Genomic DNA, 14294 nt, shown 5'->3' on the forward strand with positions numbered 1-14294 from the left:
TCCTAAAAGACAAGGAGGCGATTGTCCCCCTTCTCTATGCGGTTGCCTCGTCTCTGGACATAAGTTGTTTTTTTTAATGGCAACTCCAAATTTTTAACTCTAGATAAAGTTTGTTTGGAGATATAGTTCATTTTCATTAATCTAACTGCTTGTTAATTTCAAAATTATTTATGATGAGACAAGTAATTTTTTTTTAATTTACCATAAACGAGATGGCAAATGTCCCTAATATATATATTATTCTTAGTGTTACAAGAAAATAAACACCAAAAATAACATTGGAAACACATGAAAATAAATAAATAAATAACAATAATGATACAGTAAAAATGTAATTTAAACCAGAGTCATAAATAGCGGCCTTCCTTTTGTGTTCAGCTTACTGTTGGCCACAGAACTTTCAGATTGCAGTTCTGCATTTAAACTGAGTGTTGCCAGCCCAAAATATGGGCTTTGAGCCCAATAGTAACATACGGGTCTGTATTGTTCAAAGGCCTGTTTAGAAAATTTTTGTATTTCCTAATTGGGATATTATAATAAATATCATATTTTAAAACTTTATTTAAAAAAAAAATGTCAGTTTGACTTTAAATATTAAAATAATATCATAACATTTTACCTATTTATTGTCGTTTTTATTGCCATCGCCTTTGTCTCCTTTGTCACCGTTATTTTTATTATCATCGTCATTGTTCTGGTCGCCTTTGTTACTATTATTATTGCTACCATCCTCACTATTGTTTTGGTTGTTGAATCACTTAAACTGGTCGCCTTTGTTACTATTATTATTGCTACCATCCTCACTATTGTTTTGGTTGTTGAATCACTTAAACTGTATAAAGATAGTTTGAAAAATTATTTATTTATTTTTTACCAATATTGATATTTTTTGTTTATATATTTTTTTGACATTTTATTAATATAAAAATTTAATTTCTGATATTTACGACTTAAATATTTCGAAATTGAATATATATATATATATATATATATATATATATATATATATATTAATAGGTTTTAAAAATTATTTGCAAAAATTTCTTGAATTTAATTTAATTCTAATGCTGTTTAGTCAACATTAAGTAATTGGCTAAATTGCTATCTAAAAAGAAGGATAATAAGCAAACGATAGGTTTGAATCTTCCTCCCCACAATTTCTCTCCATTATTTTTTCTATCTAAATAGGTTCCTATTGCCCTCTTGAGCCTCATACTCTCCAATAGGTTTATCATGCATTTGATAACATTTGTAACTGTTAAGTTTATTCCATCACAGGCTGCCTATTAGATTTATAATACATCTATTATTTATAATAATTTATGGAAAAGAAACAAAAAAAAAAAGCCTAGACCAGAACAAAAACCAGGTAAGCACAGCAGAAACGCAGAATCACTCCACACCCAGTGCATTGCTTCTCCATACACAAAGAAGCATCAACATTTGCACTTAATAATGCCCGAAATAGGCGCCTGCCATTTTATATTGTTCTGAGCAGATTGTTGTAACCTTGAAGAAATAAAATTCAAGTTTTTCGCTTCACGCCAATCTTCAAGAGATCGAGAAGCTAATGACACAATAATATGTGTAGGTGTTTGCTTATTCCGCCATACCAGAAGATTTCTAAAATACCAAACAATATTATACAAGACCGCCATAGTATCCTGCATTTTAGGCTTGTCATTATCAGATAGACTATCCATAAGCCAAAAACCAACATTATCATCAATAGTATTAGGTATCACAAGACCAACATCATCCCAACAGGCACGAGCAACATGAGATGAAGTGTCAGGAACATGACAAGAAAAACAGTTAGTATTAAGAGGAACACCATGTTGAGAGCAACTCGTTATTGCTTGCTTTTATTTTCATTCAAAATGATTTAGTAAAATTATTTATAATGGTTGTAATTAAATGCAAAAGAATTATTATGAGAATAAAGCTCTCTATGCTTACAAAGGGACAAGCAATTATATATACAGTAGCACTTACTCGCATCACGCCTGTGAATTACTATAAATTATCTCTTTTATAATTAGTTTTGGATCAAAAATCAAACATTACCAATCAAAAAATTTTTGAATGCGTGGGTTATATTCTAATCGTTCCACCACCATGCACTAAGGTGGGTCCTAAAAGGAGGTTGTGAATATGTCGGATATAAATGTCTATCTATGATTAAATGTGGAATTTTCATGAAGACATTTCTCTATGGCCAAATTTGTTAATTATTATGAATTGCGACATTAGGGGAAGAAACTGAGCAACTAGAAAAACGAATTAGTTGGAAAAGAATTATTGTTATTGTATCTTGATCCTCATATAAGACAGTGCGAACTGAAAGTTTAAAATGATAATTCATTTGCAAAATAGTATAAATTAGTTATTATACACATTTATTGATCCAAAAGGAAATAATTAAATCTCACATACTAGTTATAAATACTCGTATTAGAATTGGAGTCCATGAAGAACAAACTGCCTATGATGCTCTACGGAACGCTTGAAGCGTTGTAGATCAATCGGTTTCAAAGATAAAAATCAAAGAAAATGAATAAATGTTCATGATGGTCAAGTTCTAGGAAAATAGATTTTAAAAGAGATTTTAGGCATGACTAATAAGTTTTCCAAAGAAACTAAGATACTTGAAATCAATGAAAATTATGAGATGTCTATAAATTATATCATGTCAAGACAAATATGGAACTAATAGAAAATAAAAGTCGACAAATATTTTTGTATAACACTTAATTTTGTGAAAGATTACAAGAATCTTGAGTATAATCTATTGAGAAGTATATGCATAAAATTGATTGGCCAAAATAGTACGACACATTTGACATTTAATTTACTTGAAAAGTAAATTTTTGAAATTTTAGTCTAAACATCAAGAGATGTGAAGCCAGTAAAATAAAAATATTTGAATATAAAATTGTCATTATTTCATTCATGAACATTGCTGAAACTTTTGAATAGCTTTCCAAAAATTATAGATTCGTTAAACGAATGATTTGAAATGAAAGACCTTTGGAATATAAGATTTTGTCTTGGCCTAAAGATTATTCATAAATGAAACTTTGTCCATCAGTCTAGATATATGGCTAAGTTATGTGGATGTTAATGGTTGTAAGGCCACTTGATGAGAAAAAAGACCATTTTACCTTGAGAAAATTATGAAGAACTTATTTATCATGAAGTACTATATCTTAATGCAATAGAAACAATAATGAATCTTACTAGTCATACTTGACTTGATATAAAATTTTGACTGAATACATAAATTCACTTTTGAACTTTGCAATTTTAACCTTGTGACATCCTGAGCTTCGCGGATGATTTGTCGTGCACTTGAACTTCTAAATTTTAATAATATTACACTTTTTTCAACACTAATATCAATAATTTTTAGAGTTTTTGGCTTTTATCTATAAAATATCGACTTGATATGTAGTTAGCAAGACTTTTGAAACAGTAATTTTTTAATAAATTTCAACTTTTTAATGAGTGTTTAATTGATCTAATTTTGCAAGTTAAAATATTTAATAAAAAACTTTTGAAAATTGAAGTGTTTGTAGTTTTATAAATTGAAGTATTTGACAGATCAAAGTAAAAGTTAAAGGTTCCGCAATGTTAAAGTAATAGAGTTTAGAGTGAATTTATGTATTCAGTGATAAGATTTTTATTAATTATATTATAGTAAGATACAGTTCTTTTTGAATATGAAGAAATTGAATTGAATTAAACATATATTTTTATATCTCCATAGTATTATGACTAACATGTTAAAATTAGATTTGATTGGCTATAAAATGCAGGTTATTTATCTAATCTACATTACATTGAAGTATTTGACAGATCAAAGTAAAAGTTAAAGGTTCCGCAATGTTAAGGTAACAGAGTTTAGAGTGAATTTATGTATTCAGTGATAAGATTTTTATTAATTATATTATAGTAAGATACAGTTCTTTTTGAATATGAAGAAATTGAATTGAGTTAAACATATATTTTGATATCTCCATAGTATTATGACTAACATTTTAAAATTAGATTTGATTGGCTATAAAAATACAGGTTATTTATCTATTCTACATTACATTAGATCACAAACAAATCATTCATTTATATAGGGAGTACAATTATTTAATAGCATTCAAGAAATAAAGTATTGTTACTACTTTTAACCATGCATAAATTTTGGTAACTCATGAAGAAAGGTTAGAATGTGTTTGATTAAGATAAATATTTTAATATGTTCAAAGTACGTGCAGTTTATTTGTTCAAAAAGTAACTTTTACAATATTATATGGAGATAATATTTCATACACTCGTCTCTCTCTTTGAATGAATGATATATTAAAAGAGACAAGAAAAATATATTTCGCTAAAATTTTTTCACTCATGATCTCCAAAAAGGACGAGGATATTGATATTAAACAAATTCATTCAAGCGACAATATTGTTGATTTACTCATTAAAATACTTTTTATTATAAGTTTTCTACTAAAAGTTTTGGAGAATTAGCTAGTGCGTAAAATTAGAATGCATAAACTCAAACATATCAGGTGATAGCTTTAAGAGGGGGAGTAAATACTCACTATACTTTTTTTCCCTTTTTGTTATTAACAAAAATAATTTTTATTAAATTGTATTGTTCAGGAAAAACTTATTCTATCCAAGTATTATCTCAAGCCATTAGACATCCTATTTACACCCAATCTAACCTAAATAACTTAAGTAAAAAAAACCTTGTCAAATATCATAGACACCAAACTAGAAAACATAAGAAACTATTCAAAACTCTGAACACAACTAATAACTAAATTGTCATAATAATAAAAAAAGAATGAAAAAAAAACAGATGCATGTAAAGCCCACCTGTTGCAAAGTGTTTTCACAACTAATCATATTGAGAAATTGCAGTTCAAAAGATTTGCGTATTGTCCTTTCCATCGTTATAACCAAGCGAGAAAATCTTTATGAGTTTCAACTTCCTTTTTAGCTAATGAATTTGCAAAATAATTTTGTTCTCTACATATATGTAAGAATTGAACCCAACATAAAGATCCACATATGCTATCAAATCTATTCAACAATAATCTCTACTTTCAAGGTCTTTTTTCTTTATTTAAAACTCAATACACAACATATTTTGAATTAGATTCAACAATTAATGGTGAGAGTTTGAACTGAGATTGGAAAAAAAATTCTATAGCCCTGGAAATTATTCTTAATTCAGCTTCATTAGAGTTAATAATGCAAGCTGATTGAAAAAATAGACACTTTACGTCACCTTCATTGTTGCTTAGCACACCACTGAAATCGGTAGGACTTGGTTTTCCTCTTGAAGCTCCATCAACTAAGGTTTTTTCTCACTAATTTTTCTTGATAAAGATTTTTAATGAGTCAGCATTTTAATGCGTATTTAAAAAATTCATTCACTAAGATTTTTTTCTACATGATTTTTTCTTAGGGTAAAACTATAATGCAGAATCCTAATAATTCTACATCCATACAAAATGGTTAATAACCATTGATTTTTACTACTTAAATTTTGTCCATCTATATATATATATATATATATATATATATATATATATATATATATTGAAGTAAAAAAAATCTTCAAAAAGCTTGAGTGACACTCTATTCTTTCAACATTCCCTTTTTTTCTTTTTTTACAAATTTTCTAATTTTTTATTCAATTTTTAAATATTAATTTTCATATTTCTAATCTAACATATTCCTATATCTAAAATTTTATATAATTAATAATTTAAAACTTTTGAATTTTAAAATTAGAACTTTTAAAATTTTGAATTTCTTTTAAATTTTGAAATTAGAAAATTTTAATTTAAAATATTTGAATTTTAAAATTAAAACTTTTAAACTTTTGAATTTCTTTTGAATTTTAAAATTAAAGTTTTAAAAAGTTTTTAGTTTTTTTATCTATTATATATATATATATATATATATATATATATTTATTTATTTATTTATTTATACACCTCTATATTAATCATCTCCAATGATTTTCTTCCACGGTGGTTTTTTACTTATTTTTTTTGTTGCTTTTCAATTCTCTGAGTTTTGATTGCTTTCTTTATTTATTTCTTTATTTGTATATATATGTGGTTTTTTGTTTTGCAACTTCAATATCGATAATGTTAATTCCTTTACTTCGGTCCAAATAATGTTAATTCCTTTTCTTAGACTTAGGTGATGTTAATTCTTTGATTTTTTTTTTTTTTTTACATTTCAGATTTTGTTAATTTTTTTGTGCAATTTTTATGGTGTTATCTCTCTCTCTTTTATTTTTTTTTTTCGTGCATCCTGTGATTTCTCTTCTCTTTATTATGCAGGTATGAGAAATATCATGTTGATGGAGATGAAAAAAAAGAAAAGATTTATTATGCAGGTATGAGAAATATCATGTTGATGGAGATGAAAAAAAAGAAAAGATAATTATCAATCCATTTATTATATTTTTAGTAGATAGTAGAAAACTGTAAATTTTTTTATTCATTGTTTCATATTCATATATATATATATATATATATATATATGTATATATATATCTTATTCTACAATTTGTTAAGTCACTTAATTGCATGATTTGAGTATTTGAGTTTTGAGAGAGTTTCACTAAAACTAAAATTGGGTAGAGAAATATAAGTATAATTTATATTTATTTATTTATTTATTATTATTATTTTGCCAAGAAATCTTTTTACTTAAAGTTATATATCTATCAAAGTGAATATTTAGATCTACCTATAGTTAAAATAATATTCTTATTATTTAAGTTTTATTATCATTTATATCAAATAATTATATTTTAAAAATTAATATTCATTTACAATAATAATCTATATCTATATTTTAATTTTAAATTTTTATTTTTTATTTGATCATTTAAAATACTTTTTATGTTTAAAAATTATTATTTATTTAAAATAATTAACTATATTTATATTTGAATACTTATTATTTTTTAGTTTTAGATTGAATTGTTTAATTTGTTGCGTCATTTATTTAAAATAATTATCTACTTTTATACCTATATTTATTTATAGCTGGAACTTTTTTATGTCTTTTCAAATTTGTGATCTTATATCGAAAGCTTATTGTTTAGGGCTTTTATATTGTATGTATTTATTTACTCTATTTTAGTTTATATATATATATATAATTTATTTATTTACTTCTTTTTATTTCTTTGAAGTTGTAGGATTTATTTTTTATAAATATTTATTTTTATATCTGCAATAAAAAATAATATCTAATACAATGTAAAATAACAAAGTAATAAAGTAACCCGCGTAACACGTGGTCCTCCACCTAGTTAGATGATAAAATGAAATGGAAACCACTGACCTATTTTATAGGTAAACAATTCCTATTTCATTTAAAAATAAAAATAATTTTTCAACTTTTATTAAATGTTTATATTCTAAAACTATTTTCATCAATTTAATCTTTTAAAAGTTTACATCTTACTCATACAAAAAATACATATAATTTGAATAAAATTTTATTATTATGACTGCATATCATTAAATTATTTTTATAATCGATAAATTTCTTATTAGTCCAAATGCTTGTATTAAATGCTTTGTTTATTAGTTATAATCTTTCTCAAAAAAATTTAAATACTTTAAATACTAATTTTTCCAAAAGCGACAACATATAAATTTATAGTTAAACTTTCATAATTCTATTTAAGTAAGATTATTACCTTTAAATTATATGTAAATTTTTATAATAGTCCATTCATAAATCTTTAATATTTCTAAGTATTGTATTGATACATTTCAAATACTCAAAATATACCATGTATTATAATTTATAGTCTTCACATTACGAAAAAATTATTTTTTTTCCAAAGAAAAATTATATTTTAATTTAGAGGAGAAAAAAATAGAAAAACCTGCAAGATTGACATTTTAATCACCTATTTATATATATATGTTGCAAAATATTTTATACTCATAATATTGAAAAGGAAGATTTTTATAATAAATAAATTTGAATTTTAGACATATGTACTCTCAAATAATCTTCTAGTTATTACTAGACTTTAGGATGAGAAAAGAATTTTTGAATTTCAATATCATATTGAAGTATTATATATTTTTAGAAAATATATTATTATATAAAAAAGAATGACGGCATGATTTATGTGCCTGTATATATATGAATTCTCCTTAATAAGAATGAGGCTTTTATATTTTTTTTTGTCTACGATCTCTCCCTACTTTTTCCATCATTTTATAACATTATTATAATAAAACATTATTTCAAAGGATGTGCCATAATTTTACTCTTAAGGTTAGAGATTTTTTGCATAATTCTTTATATGTTTCTATTTACTATTTTCTCTATGACATTTTTAATATATATAACATAATTAAATATTAGGTAAAAAATTATATTTAATTAATATATAACATTTAATTACGACTGAGAGACATCAGACGGAGACTGCATATAAAATTGGATTAAAAGCAACCACACCAATGCAATGAATTCATTAATATGTGAAATAGGAAGTGATTGCGTCCCGTCCCCGACCATCACACAGTCAAAGAAGCGAAGTGTTCGCCGACCGCAACGCTTGCATTTCAATTTACAAGATCTTCTTATTAAACAAAAAAAATAAATTATTTGCTATTTTTGAAGTACATTTTATGTTTTCTTTACAGTTTTGCTTATCCCTTACGCATTATATCACCATCCCCATACGTAAATGCCTTATTTTTTATTGGTTTTAACAGCTTTTTGAGACAAACTCTCTTTTGCATTCACAAGCAAACATACTTTTTTTTTTTTTCTTTTTTACATTCTCTATATAGAGTTTTTAGAGGTTCTTGTGTGTAACATACTACTGTTTTTTTTTTTTTTTTTTTTTTTTTTTTTTTTTTTTAAATTATTAACAAAATCAAGCCAATTTTTAAAAAGTAATGGTAAAAGAATAATATATTTAAATAGCCAATCACAAATAGAAACATGCATGTATTAAAAGTAAAACTTTAAAATTGAATTTATTAATTAGTAAATCTATCAATTGGTTGACTAATTTGCCTAATTAAATCGCATAGCTAGAAAATTAATTATAATTCAAAAGATGAATAATGTTAAATATCAAAACAGTTGACAGATAAATTTACTGTGTCTCATTACTTATTAGAAATAAAAAGTGCAAAATTTATCAACGTGATTGATTTGAGTAAAAATAATTCAGATCCTTCAAAATAAATGTGTTTTTAATACTTGTGAATAGATAAAATTTTGCTAAAAATGCTTTTCTCTTATTATTGATCTGATGCGGCCTGAGCAAGATTAGACCAATGAGTTAGGAACACCTTTGATAGAAGCTAAAAAAGCCAAACAAAAAGGCATAAAGTATGTTTATGACATATTACTAAGCAGTTAATAATTGGTGCGATTAATTTAAGTTATAGAAATTATTTCAGCCTAATATATTAAATTAAAGTATCTTGAAATTTTCCGGACTTTATAATTTCACCCTATTTGATTTTTTTATCAATTTCGACACTTTATAATAATAGCACCTTGAATTGTAATTAAAGATGAAATTACAAATAAAAAAAAATATTTTCATATTTAAATCATTACGTGAGACTTATAAAAAATTTTAAAAAAATTTTCCATTAATTTATCAAATTAATAATGAAAGATTAAATTTTAATTTTTGAAATAAATGTGTTAATTAATAATTAATAACATAAACTTTTGTTGCTTGCTAAAAAAATCCTAAAACATGAGATAAAAATTAATTTAATAAAATATAAAATTTTCATTTACGTATTTTATTTTCATATTATAAATTTTTTAAAAGATGAAAAATCTTAATAGTTGTAATTTTTGGATTGATAATATAGTTAAATTATTATTCATTTAATAAAAAAATAATTTCTTAATTATTTTAATTATACATGTCTTAAATATCATATTTATAAATCAATAGATATGTCATTCACTAGATGTAATTATAATTTGATATTCAAAGGGAATTTAAAATCTTATTTTTATTATTAAATTTTTAAAGTAAAGGAAATGAATTTTTATTTACAATTTCATCCTTAATTGCAATCGAGATGCTATTGCTATAAAAGTCGAAATTGAGGTAAGATTAACATAAAAGCCAAAATAGGGTGAAATTAAAAGTCTGCGAAGTTTAAGGTATTTTGATGCATTAGGTAATTATTTTGATGCATTAGGTAATTATTTTTTATACTAAATATTTGAGATTTTTTTGAGACACATAAGAGGCTCAATGGATCAAAAAAACACGTGAACTAGTTACTAATTAACTTTTTCCTTTGAATAACATTTATCAAATTTTCTACAAGACATGAGAAGACTAAATATTTATTTACTTAATTGGTAATTGTCACCGCCCATAATCTTTTTATCATCCGTGTTCATATTGAAAAATTGTGAGGGTATTTTTTTTTTTTTATTTGCATATCTTCTACGGACTGTTGGAATTGAAGAAATTTAAAAATATTTTAATCGATTTGTAGGTGCTGAGTGTTGGGTCCGTTTGATTTAAGTGAAATTTTCAATTAAACTGAATTAATCGAATTATTTTTTAATTGATTGAATTTAACTAAATTAAATTGATCGAATTAATTATTGTATTAACTGCCTCAAACCAAATTTGCCGATTGAATTAAATTTGCCAGACTATTTACAATATTTTACTTAAGCCTGATATTTGTTTTCTAGTTTGGTTAATTTGGTTAATACCGTTAAATTAAGCAAACTATGACTAATCACCAAATAACTCCAAATTTGTTTTTGAACCGAAAACCAATCTCCATTTATCAAACTAAATTGAAACGAATTAACTAATTTAATCAAATTAACCGAAACATTTGCACACCTCTTTCAATTGTCATATTTCTTTATGGATAGGATATGCTTACATCTGGTATATAGTATAAGTGGTCTCATGCACGAAGCCAATTCACGAGGAGTACTTAAAAGTATTTTTAATATATATTTTTTTATAAATAGTAAAAAATATCATCATTATAACCAAAAACTTAGTTTTAATGGGTTTATGAACCCTTATATCAGAGCTGTATTCGGTAACAATTTTTTAAATAAGCTTTCAATATTTTGACTGATTAAAACGCTAAACGTTATTTTTATAGTCTTTGGTAAAATAGCTTTTGAACTAACTTTTAAAAGTTATAAAATCTATTATGAAGTGTGTTACACGTTGACTTTACTCATTATATACTCATTTTAATTCATTTAATTTTTTTATTTATATAATATTAAAATACGAATTCTTATTTAGATTATAATATATACAATGATTAATTTATATTGCACTTTATTTATGCAATGATTTGTACATCTAATTAAAAAGAAAATGATATTTCTATTTCTCCCTTTAAAATAGAATTTTTTTAACTCTTAAAAATAACACTTTTCATTTATATTACTTTTAAAGCACTGGTCCACTATAATGTGAAAAACATTATATTAATAATTATTATCTAAATTAGGTTTGTGCTATTTTTTTAAGTTATCCAAATTGAGTTAACGGAGTATAAATGTTAGGATATTTTCATCTCTTTAATTTAAATTTGCTTTTGAGTTTGATTTATTTCAAATATCTATTTTAAATATAATAACTAATGTCTAATACTCGTTCCTAATTCTGTGCATTGGACATGAACATAAATATATTGTTTAAATAAATTTTTTTATTAAATTATATTACTATTTATTTTGATTAAAAATAATAAAAATTAATATGTATTTTTACTCATTTAAAATTAACGATAAAAGTATTTTTCTTCCTTTTAATTAATATACTTTATAAAATAAAAAAATAAAAGGACTACTATTTCAAAAAGAGTGATAAAATCAAAATAGTTAAAAAAAAAATAGTATTTTTACTCGTTAAACTTAAAATATATTTAAAGGTAACTAAAATTTTTTCAATATCTAATTTTATATTTAACATTCAACTACCTTTATTCCAATTGTTTCAAGATTTTTTCTTTATTAAAAAAGGCTTCAAAATAACATAAATAAATGTTAATATGTAACTTAAAAATCAATGGACAAACAATAACAACAGTAATGGAAGATCCTCCTTAAGTTTATAGATAGATATATATGAGGTTAAATTCAAAAATTTCAAAGTTCTATATATTTATTTGAAAAATTAAAATATCAAAGGTCTTGAATTTGATAAATTTTTAAAAAATAGAATGAACAGAGAGCTCTTAAATTTTTTCATCATTTCATCTTTAATATAGAAAATTTGAAAATGAAAAAGATAAACAAAGATGCCCAAATAGCCATTTTTAAATTATTTCAAACTTTTATAGCGTATTTTAATAAGATTTCATTAGATTAAAAAAGGAAAAACTTTTTATATGATATTAGTCAAATGCAATAATGTGTAAATAGTCCAAATAAGTATACATCATCATCTCAAAAAAAAATCAAAGAGAAAGAATATATTTAAAAATTTTTATTTTAATTTCATTGTATTTAACTAATAGAGTGTAATAGTAAAGTGTTTACCCATATTTTAAAAATTCAGAACATAATTAATTAAAAAACTCAAATTTCATTTTCAATACTTGAATTAAGGTTTTCGATTTACCTTCTAGAAAGTAATATTATATGAGAACCTATAATTAAAAATAAAAATTATTGGACAATAATAATGCAAGATCAAATAGAGAAAATACATACACATATTTTTTCCAATTAAAATGCATAAAAAATATAAATAAAAGGATATTCAAAAGGATAAATGAAATCTATTTTCTCCAATTAAACGACAATAAAAGCATAAATGGTTTCTCCAATTAAAATGCATAAAAAAAATCTAAAAAATGAATATATTAAAAATTTTAAAATAATCTAATATTATTATAGAAAATCTCATTATTCCTATATTCTCATATTTCTATATAGTATAGAAGGTATCATTTTATAAAAAGTTAACACATGTAACTTTTAACTTTTAGCGTTTCATAAAAAACTACTAAAATAACTAGCAATTATCAAAACATCTAATTTTGTCAAACAGATCGAGGAGTAGTTAATTATTCCCTTTCTTATTTGGTTGAGAAAAAAAAAACCATAACGTTTATAATTAATAAATTCTATCATGGCTTAATTTTATAATTTTTTATTAATAATGAATTTAAATCATTTAATTTTTATTCCCAGTATTTTTAGATCCATAAATTTTGTTTTCTAACTAATGGACATATTTGAGATTCCATGAATTTGTAATCCACAAAATTTTGCCAAAAAAATTCATTTCATGTTTCATCAATCCAAACAACATAGTAGCTAGATTAATAATCATTCCATCCATCTTTTGGAGTGATAAGCGACCTCAATTTCCGTAAAGGTGAGAACATAAATTTACTTTTCAGAAAGCGGTTTTTGGAGTGATAAGCGACCTCAATTTTCATAAATGTGAGAATATAAATTTGCTTTTCGGAAAGCCGTTTTTGCTGGGAAGCCAAAAAATTTTTATGTTCTATGGACCGAAGGAAATTATACCTCTTGCTTAAACAAAAAATTTCATCCCATCCCATAACTACATGCTTATTTTTCTTTTTTATTTTTTGAAATCATATACCACTTCTTTCTAAAAGTACAATTTTATACTATGAACCATGTTGGGATGGATGACTTAATGCTCTTCTCATTTAAGTGAGATCAAGGGTTTGATTCAAGAGTTTGATAATCATGAATGAAGCAAATGCACACTTGAAATGCTTTATCCTCTAGTGAGCCGACCTTATTCTTAATAGTCCGACTTGACGCAAGCAAAAACTAATGTTGAATGATTAAGATACATATCCAGTGAATACTTGTTTGGTTAATACCAAAAAAAGAATACAATTCTCCTACTGTTTGACAATACTAGCTGTTCTAGTAACTATTAGCTGTTTTAATAGTTATTAACTGTTTTAGTAGTTGTTAGTTGGTAGATATTAGCGGCTAGCTGTTAGTTGTTTAAATAGTGGTTGAAAGCGAAAATGTTCGATAAAAACAGTTATTTGATTGACAATAAAATTAAAATGATAAAAAGGACATTGAAATATTCATTTAGAATTTTCAATTAAATTTATTACAAAAAAATTATTTCACTATATCTAAATTTTCAAAATTTAAGGCAGCAAAAGTTGAAAAGTTCACTATTTTATAAATAAAATGGGAAATTTTTAATATTTTAGGGGATCAACATGTTTAATTTTTAATATTTGTTTGAG

The sequence above is a fragment of the Jatropha curcas genome, chromosome 8, assembly GCF_041381405.1.
Source record: "Jatropha curcas cultivar XTBG-Jc1 chromosome 8, XTBG_Jcur_1.0, whole genome shotgun sequence".
Lineage (NCBI taxonomy): Eukaryota > Viridiplantae > Streptophyta > Magnoliopsida > Malpighiales > Euphorbiaceae > Jatropha > Jatropha curcas.